This window comes from Orcinus orca, chromosome 11 (assembly GCF_937001465.1).
Source record: "Orcinus orca chromosome 11, mOrcOrc1.1, whole genome shotgun sequence".
Lineage (NCBI taxonomy): Eukaryota > Metazoa > Chordata > Mammalia > Artiodactyla > Delphinidae > Orcinus > Orcinus orca.
In genome coordinates, this window is record NC_064569.1 from 43,538,048 (window position 1) to 43,554,940 (window position 16,893).

The following is a 16,893-nucleotide window of genomic DNA, read 5'->3' on the forward strand; positions in this document are numbered from 1 at the left end:
CAAAAATGGGCGGATCCCCACTTTCTCTTCAGCTGACAAGATCAAAATTATTAGATGGCACAATTATCTAACTCCTCTAATTTCAGATTCCATAAGACAAGTAATGTGTGGGATTTTACTCCTAGCTAATTCTATAACTGTTTACAAGTCATAAACTCAAAGACAAGTATGGAAAACCTTCAGTTAAAAGAACCGTGATAGAATTAACACATTTCCCTCCAAGGTTAATAAGGTTTTTTATAAAAATGGAAAAAAAAAAGTAATAAGAAAAGCCACCAAAATCTAACTTTCCTCTGCTCTGAGCATCCTGAACAGTCTCTTAGCAGCACAAAAAAAGTCCTGCTCAAGCATCTTTCACCACATTTTCAGTGACTCAGTACATTTCCCTTAAACAAACTGAGCTTGTCCCTTCTGAGCATCCATCAGCTCACGAAAGCAAGGCTGACATCTCAAACACATTAAGCCTCCCCTTTCATTTGGGGATGGGAGGGAGGCAGGAAGGAGAAAAAGATTTTTTAGTCCTAAAAATCAAAATTAGTCATTGAGTTGTTCAATAATTCTTAAGGCTCAACTAATCCAATTATTAAGGAGGTACACCTCTCCTCTTAACTGGAGTTGACTTTGGGCCAAAGGAAGAGGAGGAGGAAAAAGAAGTCTGGTCCCAGACTCACATCAACATGAAGCCTCAAAACACAGAGGAACCATTCATAGGCCCAAGGAAAGCTGAAGCAAGGCAACACAAATGGAAATTGAGTTAAGCTCAGAAATATGCACAACCAGGGGTACTCAACAGAGAGTCTAGTTTTTTAAATTCCCACAATCATTTTTAAGAATTCTTCCTTAACCATGTTAAATGGTGCCTAGAGTCTGGATTACAGAGTAGCAGGAATTGTTTTCTTAGCTGAACTCTATTTTTATTTTGCTGTAACCTTTAAAGCTTTTTTTCAGCACTAAAAATATTTCCATCCTGATCAGAAGACCACCCCAGGAATAGGGAAGGTCGCTACTGATCTCGGAATTTTGTTCGAGTAGCATAAAAAGTTGCATTTATCAATTTACTTCAAATTAGCAAATTTTAGGGAATTATTCCCAGAATATATAGTTGGAAACCATATCTCCAAAACTTACTAGCAATAGGTCTGCCCACCCAAAAAACTGTTTGTACCCATTACTGCCTCGTAATAAAACTATGTCTTCATTAACATACTTTATTTGGAAGAGGGGGTGGGAGGATGGGGTAATGTAGGTGAGGGGTTTCAAAATAATTTTTCCATGAATTCAGGGGAAAGTCCTAAGCTTCAAGAAAAAAAATCTGATTTATTTAAAATAAAAGCAGCCTCCAACCTCACCAGAGGCAGGAAATGTCATATTCCAAGGAGAGTAACCCACCCCCGCCCCCACTCACCTTGGAATTTCCGGGAGCTGAGCAGTTTAGGTCAGAGCGCCAGGGTTAAAACCAGCCCCGGGTTAGATGCATGCAGTGAAGCATTGTGGCTATGGCCTCCCCTGCCTCACAAGGAAAAACAAGGATTTACATATGTGCTCTTCAGTTTGAGGGAGAAAAGAGGAAAATCTACCTTTACACCTTCATGCAGAAGAGGAGCCCCAGAGGCAGCAGATGAATGGGGGTTCCCTCCTTTACCTACCGGATCGCCCCAGTTCTTTCTTTCCCTCTGGGCTAACAGAAGGGGCCTCCCCTCCCAGGTCTGGGGCTTGGCGGGCTGGCAGCTCCCCCGCCCCCACCCAGCTGCCTAGGCGCCACTGCGCAGCTGTCCCAGTCCGTTGCCATGGCAACTGGCAGCCTTACTAGACTAAGGGAGGGGCGGGGGGGAGAGGCAAACGGAAAAGTTAAAAGGCTTAACTTTTCTTTTCAGTGAAGACTGGGTGGAGAAGTTGGAAGGTACCTCCCTTGGCCTCAAGGCTAAGGCATTCAGAGCTCTAGGGAATTGGCGCTTGGATTTTAAACCCAAAACTTGTGCTTATTCCTCTAAGAGCACTGGGAATTAATCAATAGCATTTTAAGATTTAACAGGATTATAGCTCAACTGGGGGGGGGGCGGGAGGCGAGGAAAGGCTAGCTCCTTCTTCAAGATCAGTACAAACTACCCACCCCCTAATCCAGCCCACCAGAAGCACTTTAGACAAGGCCTTTTCTACCATCTGTCACTGAACAGTTAATTAAGATTGCTGGGGTGGGGGTGGGGTGCAGGGACTAACCGGAGAGGGGGAAGGGAAGGATTTCAAAGATGCTATACAACTTCCCCTTTGGGGGGAATTACTGGATACAGAAACAGAATGTAGCGACTTGAAGCACTACCAAAGAACCTTTCAGCTGAAATTATCGGTAGAAAAAAATTTAATTCTTAAGTAGTTTTAAAAAAGAGAAGGGAGGGAGCAGTCCAGTCACAACCATTACTATTAAAACCACTTCTCATTAGTTGTTCTTGTAATGTTATAAAACAAATTTTCAAATAATTACCCACCTGGAACATTAATTATACAGTATAGTAATTTAAAACTTTGTATATTAAGAATCCCTAATACTTGAAAAAAGGAAGACTGAAATAAAGAAAAGAGAATTAAGACTTGCAGTCCCATGAATTCCTTTCTCCTGGCCCTAAGAACATTTTAGAGAGCTCCAAAACTCTGCTCTCTGCTTTACAGATACGGGTCTTTTAGAGGTAGAGGCTGCTGCCATAGGAGATTAAGAAAAAGGGACAATCAAAAGCAAAGAACCCGACTGAGGAAAAAAAAGAATGGTGGTTCTTTTACAGTTTAAGGGCTAGAGCCTGGGCCAGATAAAGCATCAAGACTGGTTATTTTGGTTATCAAACAGAAGAAACTGTAGGGTGTGAGGGCAAAGTGGACAGTTTTCAACTATGAGGATTTCTTCAACCTTGAATAGACCCATCAGGAAATCTGAGTAAAAACTGCCTGTCTCGATTCTTCCTAACTTTTTAAAACTTTTTGTAGTTAAGGGATATGAAAACAATGCCAAAGGAATTAGATCAGGGTTGTGATTAACTTGCCATGTGTGATCTTGAGTAAATAAATTTTAGCTCTAACCCCAGAATCACTAAAGTGGGCCAAATAAATCCCCACTGCCTACCACCTAGGGAAAGAGTGAGTTTATGTTGAAACCAAAGGGCTGTTACAGTCCCCCAACGAGAAGCTTTTGTAAAAATATTACAGGGCCTAATACAACAGCAGCAGGAAATATGTGACCTTCCAAATTCCTAAGCCATTAAACCATATCACATGCAGTAACTCCTGCAGTTCAACATGTTAGAGAGCAAGAAAGGAGGAACTGTCTTTGTTAACCAGGTGCTGGTAAACTAATAAACCTTCAGAGAAAATGCAGGTAACCCTTTCTCTCAAGGGCAAAATTCTTACTCCTTAAAATTCAGGAATGCATTGGAGATGGCAGAATGAAAAGACTTAACAGCAATTCTGTAAAGGGATAAAGGACATTTTAGCAAAACCTTTCAGGCGAAACAAGGGAATTCAAGGAGGAAAGGGACAAAAACATTCAGGTGTCCATCCTTCTCCTTAAAACATCAGGAAATAAAGAGCCAGATCAATTCCCTCCTTCCCACTCTTTTAAGAACTGCCTAAAAGGCACATGGCTAAGATCCCTTTCTCTTTGGGAAATGGGTTTTGTAACAGCTGACAAATCAAATTGGGCCTTATGCCAGGAGTCAGAGTCCAACCATAATATTCTGTAAAGAATGGCATGCAATTGTCTTGTAAATCTCCTGGACAGTCACAGACCAGAAGCTGGCAAGGATGACGACATAGTTCTGATGGAATGTGTCTTATCTTAACCTTGAAGTTACAGATCTGCTCAGGAGCAGCAGTAAATGAGAAATGCACTCAGACACTGGAGGGGACGTAATTCTCTTTTAGACAGTGCGACCCAGTGTATTAGGGTCAAATGAAACACAGAGTCAGACGGACAATTTAAGGGCTAGAGCCTGGACCAGATAAAGCATCAAGACTGTTGGTTCACACTGAGCTTGGACGGAGGGAGCATTCCAGTGTGAGAAATGAGACATGGCTGGCAGGATGATGGCTTGATTAAGGTAGAATCCCGATACCATGACAGAGAAAGAGAGGCTGAGCCTCTGAGCACAACCTTATTATCCTTATGGAAATCTCCATGGGAAGGGGTGAGCTTCTCAAGTTTCTAGAGTCTTTCAGACATAACAGCTCTCAGCCTTTTCTTGAACATACACAGGAACTCTGTGGTAAAGGCATCAACAACCACAGAATCCAGCAATTTAATGGCCCATCAGATCACGAGAAAGAGCAGGCCCACCAACTCTTCATATCAACGATACAAGGCAAATTCACCTTACAGGCCTCTGAGTGCTGGGGGAAAAACACCTAAACCAGGGATCTGGTGAAAATTCAGCCTTGGACAAACATCAAAGAGCTTTGCGGGTCAGGCACAGTCAGAACCCACATTCCAAGTCGATGACAGGAAACTTCTTTAACACATGAATCTTCCAGGAAAAAAAAGGGGGGGGGTGAAGAGGTGAGGAGGTGAAGCAGAAAGAGAGGGACAAAAAAAGCCCCACACATTATACGGGTAAAAGAAAAAAAAAAAAAAGGTAAAAACTGCCAGTGCCCAGAAATTACAGAGAAGGCATTACTGAGAGCCGGAGCAATCCAGAAGAACAAGAGACATAATGATTAGCTGTTTGCATCAACCAGTCAATCCTGGAAACAGAGAACCACCCACATGAGATCCCTGGTATCTGTCTACTCTGTCTAGTTCAGGCTCTGCTCTAGTCCCTCCAGTCACTACTTTTCAATGTCAACTGTCCTGGTGGCTTTTCTTAGATCTCGGTGTAGCACACTGTATTTTCATCACGACTTACGAGCAAAAGCATATATATGTATTATATATATTCTAAGTTTTTCTCTACGTTTTCTTTGTATTGTTTAAAAAGTAATGAAACCGACGGCTAAGCTGCCTCACTGAACTACCTACTAAACTGACATTAGTCAAACCAAATGTCAAAATGCATAATCAATGAGCTCTTTATTTTAGAGTTTCAATATAAATTTTATAAGCCCACTAAAAAGGCAAAATCTTCTATAAAGAAAGTCATTCTAAAGAGTAGGAAAGGGCGAGGGCATATGCAAAGGTCCCTATCACATATATTAATATGCCTGATGGGTGACTTCAGTTGGTCTAGGCTTGAGAAACTCCCATTTCTCCCCTAAGGCCCTTGGGGAAAGCTGGTGGCTTATTCGAAGATTAAACTGTCAGCTACAACATTGTCTTCAAGGCATCCTCTTTATAGCTTTATTGCAGCAAATAAAACAGATGAAAAGCAACCAAATTTACAGAACCATTTTAATCTGGTTTGTGTTCTTTGCTCTTCATAGATCTAGAAGTACCAATGGTTTTAGGTTTGTAACACATACAGCATAAAACTAAAATACCCTCTATAAAGATGTTTTCTTCCACTAGATTTATGATTTCCAAAGTATAAGCCATGTGACATTTTAACAAAAACACAGCATAGGGACGGCACATTACAGCTGTCCCGGCTGTCTCAGGTTTTGTTAAATGGGCTGCTAACTATCACTCCACCTCCACCAAAAGCCTATGGGCACCCAACTCAAGAGGAGTTAAAAGCTTTCTAAATGTCTATTTAAGAGACTGGATTAGGAAAGAGTTGAGGAGGAAGATTAACTGTGGTCGTTAACACCCCTGTCATTAACAAGCCACATACAGAGAACACAAACTTTATTAATAGAGAGGAGTGTGGAAAGAGGAAATGGTTCTCCCTTGGCTAGCAGAAGCTCCAGTTCATGATCCTTCAAAAATCAGGCCAAGGCACTGCTTCAACCAGTCACAGAATTATTCTGGGGGCAAAGTATCCTATTTGTTGATTATCTAAGCCTCCCGCTCCAGCGAGCAAGGGAGTAAAGAGCCTTTTGTTCTTTTAGATTAAAATATCTACATTATAAATGGAGATAAAGGGTGCCTTATAAATTTCATTTGACTGTACTGTCCTCCAATCTCTGAATGCCATTAAAAAATATAAATGAATGTGTACTATAGCAATTCTCAGAACTGCTCAAAGCGTTAAGTCTGGTTCATTGGTATATTTACCACTAACACACAAATTCTTGATAACTCATTACCAGATCACAATTCCACAAAATAATAATTTTACATGAAATTTTTCTTTTTCTTTTATTCAAATCTACCGAATTTCTTCTCCCAAGTGTCCATCTTCTCTAAATTTAGTTAGGGCACACCTAAACCCATCGCTGGGCAAGAGGTTAGATAGTCAATTGTTCCAAGATTCATGAGAAAGTAGAATTTGTATCACTATGGGCAAATGTCTTCCAGATGGTGCTTCCAACAACTCTATCCTTGGAATGTACTGAATTCATCTCAAAGCACCACAGTCTCTAGTGAGTGTTAATCTCACACCCATTCCTCTCTATTAATTAAATGTGATGAAGCATGAACTAGTAGATCTTGTCACCTTTCATGAAGAACCTAGCAATTTCATCATAAATCTTAAGAAAAATGACAAAGAGCAACGTTTGAGTAGATTACCACGAATCTTAGATTTTTACATACCACTTTGGCAATTCATGTTCACAAAATATGGAAGGGTTAAAAGAGAACTGAAGTATCCACACCAAATAAAATTATGGTCATAGAGCAGTTTCTAAACAGCCATAAAATTAAGACTCACACTTATCTAGCTTGTACAGATTTTGGCCATCAGCAGTTTAAGGGTTACAAGGGCCCCTTCAGGTCATTTCAACAAAACCTCTATTTGAAGGAAGAGCTTCTACTATGGCAAACAATTTACATTCTAACGGAGTCTTAGTTTTGCAAAGACATTCAAGAGTCATAAAAATTAATTTGCATAACCAAACTAAAATCTCTTAACTGTTGAGATGGTATTAGACTTTAAATCAATATGCTAAAACCTGATTAATACATCCTGACAAAAAAAGGAGTTTTTATATAATTGGAATAAGAAAGATATCTCAGATTGTAAAACTTCAGGAGTAAAAGAGAGCATTCCTTCAACATATGGCATAGTTTTGTGCTCTGCCATTACCTTGGTGTATTAGCAACATGAATTATATTGAAGTCATAGCCTACAATTTAGATAAATAAAATCAAGCCAGTATTGAACTTTTTCCCATCCCATACAACGGTATCCTTGGCAGCTCCTTGGCCATCTATTATGATCCTGACCAATTTCTCTCTGGCAATTTAAAAGCTGTAAAAAAAATACATAATGGGTGGTGACAGGAGAAACAAACCTACCAGAAATTATTGAACCTTGTACGTCTCTGCAAGCGTCTCTATTGACATTTAAGTGTGAGTTACTATGCCACAATATCATAAAAGTGTGCTCTACACTTCAGATATCTTGACAGTTAAATGCAAAGAAAGGCCATCAGATAAACAGCTAAAGGGATGGCCAATCTCAGACCACCCAGCTCTTCCACTGAGCACTCTGACACATTGCTTATGCCAAATAAGATGTTTCTCTCTTTTTGTCTAGCTTCCAACCATCATCCCAATTTAGATCCTATGCCAAAAGGATGATACAGTAATACTGATCCTTGCTCTAAAATTGGTTATGGGACATTTATTGAGGGCCAAATAGGTGTCAAGCATTGCATAAGCAGTGAGCCTAGCCCAGTCTTCAACTTAAGGACTAAGGACTAAGGATTTTAAGATTCTCCTTAGTTAAGTCAGCACTGGTTAGCACCATCCCCAAAGGTTATTACAAAAAAGCTACTAAAGGGGTAACTAGTTAACAGTGGCAATATCAGGACTAGGAATAAGGAGATGTGGGTCCTATCCCAACTAGATCACTGAAAAGTTGAACTGGACAGTTCACTTAACTTTAAGGGTGTTAGCTATTTGCCCTACTTATCTCATAGGTCTGCTGTGGGGGGTAAAAAAAACTAAACACTTTTAAAAATATAAAGCAGGGGCTTCCCTGGTGGTGCAGTGGTTAAGAATCCGCCTGCCAATGCAGGGGACACAGGTTCGAGCCCTGCTCCGGGAAGATCCCACATGCCGCGGAGCAACTAAGCCCATGCACCACAACTACTGAGCCTGCGCTCTAGAGCCTGTGAGCCACAACTACTGAATCCCGTGCACCCTAGAACCCATGCTCTGCAGCAAGAGAAGCCACCGCAATGAGAAGCCCATGCACCGCAACGAAGAGTAGTCCCCGCTCGCCGCGACTAGAGAGAAAAGCCCGCGCGCAGCAACGAAGACCCAACACAGCCATAAATAAATAAATTTATTTAAAAAAATATATATATATATAAAAAGCAGGGAAGTTAATAGTAGATGAAGTTAAAAATAATGAACACGTAGTTAAAAATAATGAACACGTTGGTGTTTCCTCCTCTTCTATTTTCTGGAACAGTTTGTGTAGAATTTGATATTATTTCTTCCGTAGAAGTTGGGAAAATTCAACTGTGAAGCCATCTAGACCTGGAGTTTTCTTTGTGGGGAGGGTGTTAACTACAAATTCCATTATCCTTGATACACATAGGGCTAGTGAGGTTCTGAATTTTTTCTGAAGTGAGCTTTGGTAGTTTGTCTTTCAAGGAAGCCATTCATTTTACCTTAGACATTGAATGTATTGGCATAGTTGTTCATAATACTCCCTTATTACCCTTCCACTGTCTGCAGGATCAGTAGTGATAGCCCTTCTCTTATTCCTGATATTAGTAATTTGTGACGTTTTCCCCTGATCAGACTTGCTCGTTAATTTTATTTATCATCTCAAAAAACCAACTTTCAGTTTCATTGATTTTTCTCTACTGGTTTTTCTTATACTTCATCAACTACTTACTGCTTTTACCTTCACTACTTCCTTTCTTCTGCTTACTTTGGGTTTAATTTGCTTCTTCTTTTTTTAATTCAATAAATTTGACATGTAACACTGTAAGTTTAAGGTGTAGAGTGTGTTACTTTGATACATTTGTGTATTGTAATATGGTGGACAATGTAGTGATATTTATGTTACATAACTGCAGTACAACATTATTGTCCATATTCACTATACCATGCATTAGATCTTTAGGGTTATTTACTACTTGTTACAAGTTTGTACCCTTAAACACCATCACTCTTATCCCTTCTTTTTCTAGGTTCTTAAGATAGAAACAGACTCTAGATCTTTCTGCCTTTTTAATTAAAGCATTTAATACTATAAATTTTCATCTAAGCACTGCCTTGGCTATATCCACAAATTTTGACGTTATCATTTTTTTTTGACGTTATCATTTTTATTCAGTTCAAAGTATTTTCTAATTTTCTGTGTGTGATCTCTTCTTTGATCCATGGGTTACTTAGAAGTGTGTTTAGTTCAAATATCTGGGGATCTTCCAAGATGTCTTTCAGTTACTGATTTCTAATTTAATTCCATTATGGCCAGAAAACATACTTGTATGATCAAATCCTTTTAATTTTGAGATTTGTTTTATGACAGAAGATGGTCTGTCTTGGTAAATGTTCCCGTGTACTTGAAAAAAAAAGTGTATTCTGCTACTGTTGGATGGAATATCCTATGAATGTCAATTACATCAGACTGGTTGATAGTGTTGTTCAAGTCTATTCCGTACTGACTTTCTGTCTACTTGTTCTATTAATTACTGAAAAGGGGTGTTGAAATCTTCAATATAATTGCAGATATCTACTATTTCAGTTCTATTGTTTTTTTAATTAAAAGAGGGTGTTGAAGTCTCCAGCATAATTGCAGATGTCTATTATTTAGTTCTATTGTTTTTTTCTTTCTTGTACTTTGACACTTATTATTAGTTGTGTAGAATTATTGTGTCCTCTTTTTTTTTTTTATTGTGTCCTCTTGATGAGTTGATCCTTTTATCATCTAACCTAGTGTTAGCTATTTGCCCTACCTACCTCATGTCTATTACGGAAAAAGAACAAGAAAACACTCGAGAATACACAGGAAACAGAAGGTAAAATGTTGGATGTTAAAAATAACTTTAATGAATTTGCTTACTATCTGTAAGTTTCACCTATGCTTGTCTCTAACTACACATATGAGGTTTGTCTATATTTCATCAGATTCCTAGATATAATTTATTGTTGTGAAATACTGAACAAGTTAGCAGTATATTACCCTCCACAACTCCCTGTGAGGTAGTGAGTCTTACTAATTTAGGGATGAGAAACAAGGCACAAGGATTTGCCTTAGAAACCAAACTTAAGATAGATTTCCCAGCCTATTGGCTGATCTCTTTAGCAGACGGCATTTTATTCCAACATAATTATGCCTGCTGGTTCAGATATGAACTTGCTTTATTCTAAGAATTGTAGATTACAATCAGAGAAATACTTGAATTCAATTTGATTCCTCCTCTCCATGGAAGAAATAAATAATGAGTGTGTTATGAAACTTGATCTTAAAGTAGTCCTTTCAGTGACACCATCTCAATCCTATGCTTTCTGGTGTCCTTCCTAGCAATGAAACACAATGGAACAGGCACTTAGTAAGTATGAAGAATAAGACTGCATGTTGGGACTTCCCTGGTGGTCCAGTGGTTAAGAATCTGCACTTCCACTGCAGGGGCACGGGTTCGATCCCTGGTCAGGAAACTAAGATCCGGCATGCCAATTGGTTTAAAAAAAAAAAGGACTGCATGTGAAAAATTTTAAAACTAGGTCCATGACCTATTTTCAGTTAGAAAAATCTGTCAGTGCTATTTTCTTTTCTTAAAATTCTGCTTACTCCCCTCTCTTTAAAAATAATTTTAAATTGAGGTATAATTGATTGTAAGTGTTTAAATTTGATGAACTATTCTTACTGGATAGGAAATGCAGACTACACAGTCCACAGCCTCATTAGAAAGAGTGAAAAGTGGCCCAGCTAGTCCATTACATTCTTTTTAGAAAATCACACACAATTAACAAGTACAGTTTGTTATCCTGTGTTAACATCCTGAGAAGTTGACAAGCAGCCAACGAAGTCTTCTGTCCCTCAAGTCCTAGGCAAAACCACCAGTGGATTACATTGGCCCAAAATATAAGAATGAGTTCTTGATTTGCATTTAAAATTAACTTCAAAAATAAACTCCAAGACAATTTAGGAGTCACTTCATAAAAGTCCTAGGTCCAGAAGGCTATTAGTTCTCACCTATCCAATTTCTTCCATATAAGAAACTAAGGACTGGGACTTCCCTGGTGGCACAGTGGTTAAGAATCCACCTGCCAATGCAGGGGACACGGGTTTGAGCCCTGGTCTGGGAAGATCCCACATGCCACAGAGCGTCTAAGCCCATGCACCACAACTACTGAGCCTGCGCTCTAGAGCCTGCGAGCCACAAGTACTGAAGCCTGCACACCGGAACGAGAAGCCACCGCAATGAGAAGCCCACGCACCGCAACAGAGTAGCCCCCGTGCACAACTAGAGAAAGCCCATGTGCAGCAACAAAGACCCAACACAGCCAAAAAAAGGAAAAAAAAGAAAAAAAAAAGAAACTAAGGACTGAAGAGGGCAATTGGCTCACTTGGGTCTCCTGAGCCTTCCCCCGCCCCCCAGCTGCCCCTCATTTTTAAAAATAACCTTTCCTTTTTGAATTAGGTAAAATTTATTTGGATAGGGGTTAGAGAACCAGGGTATAACAGTCTGAATGATGGCCCTCCAAAAGTTATCCATGACCTAATCCCTCAAACCTGTGAATATTACTTTACATGGCAAAAGATGTGATTTAAAGATGTGAAAGGAGAAATTTATCCTGGATTATCAGTGGACCTTAAGTGCAATCACATGTATCTTTTTAAGAGAGGCAGGAGTTCTGAGACAGACACGCAGAGAAGGCAACATGAAGACAGAGCAGGGAGAGATGAGGCCATAAGCCAAAGAAAACTGACAACCACCAGAGGCTGGAAAGGCAAGAAAGGGACTCTCCCCTAGGGCCTCCGGAATGGGCTCAACACCTTGATTGCAGACTTCTGGCCTCCAGAATTGTAAGAGAATAAATTCCTGTTGTTTGAAGCCACCAGGTTTGTGGTAATTGCAGCCACAGGAAACCAAGACACAGGGGAAATAAAATTGTAAAAATCATAAACCAGACATATATAAAACCAATTACTGATACAAAAAAAATTGTGCTTTAAATGACCCAAAGAATGCCTAAACCCTTTAATCTTTCATTTCAAAGGGTAAGTTGAGGCAATCACAGGATGCAATTTATCTAAAATTATGGCAGATCTGAGAAGATAAATTCAGAAAGATCTAATATTTACACAGCTTCCAACAAGAACAGTGTAGGTCTTCCCCCAAACATGCTATCTGGTAGAGCTCCCGAACAGACTAAACATGGGCAACAGTTGTCACTGTGGGTGTTCTGCCAACACAAGTGTAAAGTTGTCATCAGAAAAGAACACGTGGCTTCGAGTGGCTTACAGAAATCCAACAAATCTGCGTCCTGGACTCTGCACAAGCCAACTCTTCTCAGGATGACCTGGACTCCTTCCCATTAGTACGATGATCAGCTAAAGCCATCCTCTACAAGGAGGGAAGGAAAATCAAAGTTTATGTCAGGGAAAAAAAGACAACTGCCCAGAGTCCAAGTTCATAGATAACAATGTGTAAATATCAGCCATACTAAGTCAGTTGTGATATCTCACACTGTAATTTATTGCTTTTTAAATCAACATCCAGAGCATTTAGGCCCAGTTTCACATAAGGTAAATGGAAATAAAAATAGACCAAGTAAAAGGACAAGAAAAAATGCTTTACCAGGGGATGTTAAATGGGCTATTTCAGTAAGATATATAAATCATGCTATATGGTAAAATAAAATACCTTGATAAAAGCAAAAAATAGTAGTCTTCCTTGGAAACCTTTGTACCCTGGATACCTTTCTCTCTTTTCCAGAGGTACTGTCAAGGGCAGTGAAAATCACCAGAACTTCCCTAGATAATATAAAAATCCAGTCACTTCAGAGGTATGTTCTTTCTTTCTCTTTCCCCAGTTATCATCTTGCTCACCTCCTGCCCAGACAGAAGCTGTCTACTTACTGTATTTCAGACAGACCAGCGAAGATGTGTTATTTTCCCTTTTAGTGAATAATATTTCATGTTTGGATGCAATAAGATGCTTCTAAATTCTAAGTGCAAGTGCCTGAAATTTAATTTTTGTAACAAAGGCTCAGCATTTTATATTGTTAACAGAGAGGAACAAATTAACAACCAAACCAAGTTCTCCAAAGGCAAGAAATAAGTCTAAACTTAGGATTTTCAATGTGATAGTCTCAGAATTTCAATGAAAAATTACCCACCAGAAAGAAATGTTTATCAGACCTATTAACTGTGACACTGTAAGGGAAGTTACAATAAAACAAACAACTTTTATTTGCACACCACAGTAAACCAAAAAGTCTAGCTTCAAGTCCTGAAATTTTTCAGATTAAAATATACCATTAAAAACATCAAATAAGGGGTCACTGATTACAGCCAAGTAGGTGGGGCTGGAAATGAGATGAATCTACTCGGAGTAATCTAGGGTGGCATGATTTGGTTACCTATTTTTCAGTCAGTATTTCTTTTCCCCCAGTGTACAAGTCTCTACACAGCTGAAAAATCAGATCAGCAGAAATCGACCTGTGTTTTTAAGAAAATGAAATAGAGTACTATAGATGAGAAAATGTCAGAGAGGGGCTTCCCTGGTGGCGCAGTGGTTGAGAATCCGCCTGCCTATGCAGGGGACATGGGTTCAATCCCTGGTCCGGGAAGATCCCACATGCCCAGAGCAACTAAGCCCGTGCGCCACAACTACTGAGCCTGTGCTCTAAAGCCCATGAGCCACAACTACTGAAGCCTGCGTGCCTAGAGCTCATGCTCCGCGACAAGAAAAGCCCCCACAATGAGAAGCCCACGCACTGCAACGGAAGAGTAGTCTCCGCTCACCGCAACTACAGAAAGCCCACGTGCAGCAACAAAGACCCAACACAGCCAAAAATAAATAAATAAAATAAATTTTATTAAAAAAAAAGAAAATGTCAGAGTGCTTTGCACATTTATTTGCATAATGAAACTTTAAAGGAAACAGGATTAAGTCAAATGAGAATGTAATAAGCACCTGAAGCAAAGTCTACCTTCTTCAAAAACATATTTGCCATTATTTTAGGAAGCCAAACAAACACAAGATGTAATCAACGTTCAAACTGCAAGAAATGGTAAAAACCTTAATGAAATTTTCCTTTTATCCAATCAAACAATGATCATGCTATATCTGAAGACATAATCATGAGGATTTAGTGATCCATTTACCAAAGGATACTTCCTAAACACTTCACCCATCTTCTCCCTCTAAATTCCAATTGGCAAAATAAAAGATTTTGTCAAGATAATCAACTCTACCATCTGTCATTTCAGTCAATGGTTTTCAAGTGGAGATTTTGCACCCCTCCCTCCCAGGACATTTGGTGACATTTTGATTGTCACAAGTGGCGGTGTGGGGGGAGGTGAGATGCATTTATCAGGCTCAAAATATCAATAGTGCTGAGCTTGAGAAACCCTGTAGTAGATCAAGATTGTATTCCTTTCAGACCTAAATAAATTAGGGACAGATACCCTTAATCTATTTCACTTTAGTTCTTATAAACTAAGTAGCTGCATTATTAGCATACCTACGAATAGTTTAGAAGCAAATACAAAATAGGTTTTCCTTTTGCAAGTGCCAGAGAACACGAAAATCTCTCCTCTGGTTCACGATAAGCTCATCTAAAATCATCTTCCTTTTGTACAATGTCAGAAAGGTCTCTACTCATAAGAGAACTTCATATGTATTTGAACTTATTACAGTATTTAAACATTTTTCCCTTGACACTAAATAAATCAGTAAATATTAGTACAGTATAGACTCTGATATAGCCAATATGCAATGAAAATTTCTGTTTTACTAAAATACACTCGACTGATACGAATGGGCATTACTAACAAGATATGAACTGCATATAAAATACTTTGAAGGAAATATAATCAAAAGGCAAAAATATAACCCAGGTGATGAATGTGTCCTCCTGTCTCCAACACCCTAAGTATCATCCTCCTTAAGCAACTTCCTTTTTATCCAAATCCAGATATCCTCAATAGAACAGCAGAAAGGGCTTAGGAGATCTGTAATGGTGTAAAGAAAGAGATATATATGGAGAGAAAAGTTCCACAGAGAAGAGCCTAAGATAAAGGCACTGGGGACATGGACAATACTTGCAAAGCATTTAGCATAATGCCTAGCAGGTATCAATACTAAGTACTCAAAAAAAGCTACCTTTTTAAAATTTGTATTTTTAAACAGAGGATCACCTTAGTTCTTAACTGAAAAATAGAACTTTTTTGAGGTGTAAGGAGGTGTTGAGAAGTACTTGCTTATAACTGAAAACACAAAAACAATTGGCTTTTAAATTTAACTTGAATCACAAATTATTATCCCTGAAAAGATTTAAACACTGGAAATCGGACCTGTCTCCATCCCACTGTATCCCTAGAGGTAACACGCTTTGGTATGTAGCTTTCCAAAACTTTTTCTGTGGATTTACAAATCTCTTTGTCCGTGAAAATATGCATTATTACAATTATGTTGATTTTTCTTGGGTACCTTTCCACAACAATACAAAGAGATTTATCCTATTCGCTCTAACATTTCAAGTCCGTCTTCCTAAAGAAGCGAGTTCTCAAAGTCAAAAGACCTCCCTTGTTGCCCCCCCCGCAAAACCTAAACATTGCTGGATGGTGGGATGTACCTACATGGGGAAATAAAGCCAAACTCGAGAACTATAGGAGCAAACTTACAGGTTCCCTACCAGAGAAGTGTGTGGCCTAAGAGACCCAAAGGCTTCGTTCAAGTCATTGTGAATAAAATACCCACCCCCTCGCGCCATCGCAGGCAGTGACTCCCCATCCTTGCATCCCCAAATCTAAGACCTCCCTCTTTTGGAGCGCTGATTGGACGGCCAGCCCGAGCGCTTTCCGTAAGCTGTCCGCCTACTGGCTCCAGATTTGGTCCATCCATTTAACCGCCCGACTGCCGCATCCCCCATTGGAGTCAAACCGCTGCCTCTTGGAGGAGCCCAACCTACCGCGCGCTTCGTGCTCATTGGCTCAGTGAGCCGCTGCTCAGGAAGAGAAAGCCCGCCTCCCACATACCGATGGCCCAAGGACCGGTCAGTCGGCTGCTAAAGGAGGACCCAATTGGCCTATTCACTCGCCAGTCAAACTCTTCGGCTGCAAAGCTCCACAGAAACTACGGGAATAAAACATCCCGCCCCTGTTCTTCCATTGGTTGGGTGGACCCACCGCTCCCCCTTCACTAGCCCCCACCCCGCGGTCCATTCATTTCACACAATAACGGGGCCAACTGGAGTCGGTTCAAGACCTCGTATGCGTAGGCAAGACTGTCCGCCACTTACCCGGGATCGAGACCGATCACTCACGCTAACGTCTCCCCTGTTCCTCGGTGGTGAGGCCGGACCACAGGCCGCCGCTGCCGCCGCGTTCTGCGTAACGCCAACCGCCCGCCAAAACGGATCCTTCCCTGCGCCTGCGCGACCAATCCTGGGACTGGACCCTTTCCCCGCCCATTACGCCTGCGCAAAAAGGGGCCCAACTCCCGCCACTACGCAGGCGCCTTAGGTTCGCCGCTGTCTCCTGCCCGCCATTTCACGTGTTCCAAGCGCCAGGCGGAACTTCTTAACGCGCCTGCGTAAACTCGCCATTTTACTACACATGCGCTCAGCAGGCAGTCGCTGCCAAAAAAAAAAAAATTGTTACATGCTAACTACTTTTCTGATTCATAGTATCAATCATGGTTTGACAGATGAGCTGAACGTAAAATTCGTAACGTAGA

General features: G+C 40.2%; 1 protein-coding gene across 6 annotated transcripts in view; it reads right to left on the minus strand.

Annotated features, from left to right (window-relative positions):
• Nucleotides 1-16,621, minus strand: part of CBX5 (chromobox 5) — a 35,244-nt gene extending 18,623 nt beyond the window's left edge. For 2 of the 6 annotated variants that reach the window (XM_004274224.4, XM_033436122.2), the window contains exon 1: nt 1,406-1,510. The gene's annotated coding sequence lies outside the window, so the exon portion shown is untranslated. Of the gene's footprint in view, nt 1-1,405; nt 1,511-1,646; nt 1,768-12,450; nt 12,553-12,852; nt 12,963-16,456 lie in introns of those variants that run through there. The other 4 variants (XM_033436120.2, XM_033436121.2, XM_004274222.4 and 1 more) reach the window with 4 other exon arrangements.
• Between the last annotated feature and the right edge of the window lie 272 nt (nt 16,622-16,893).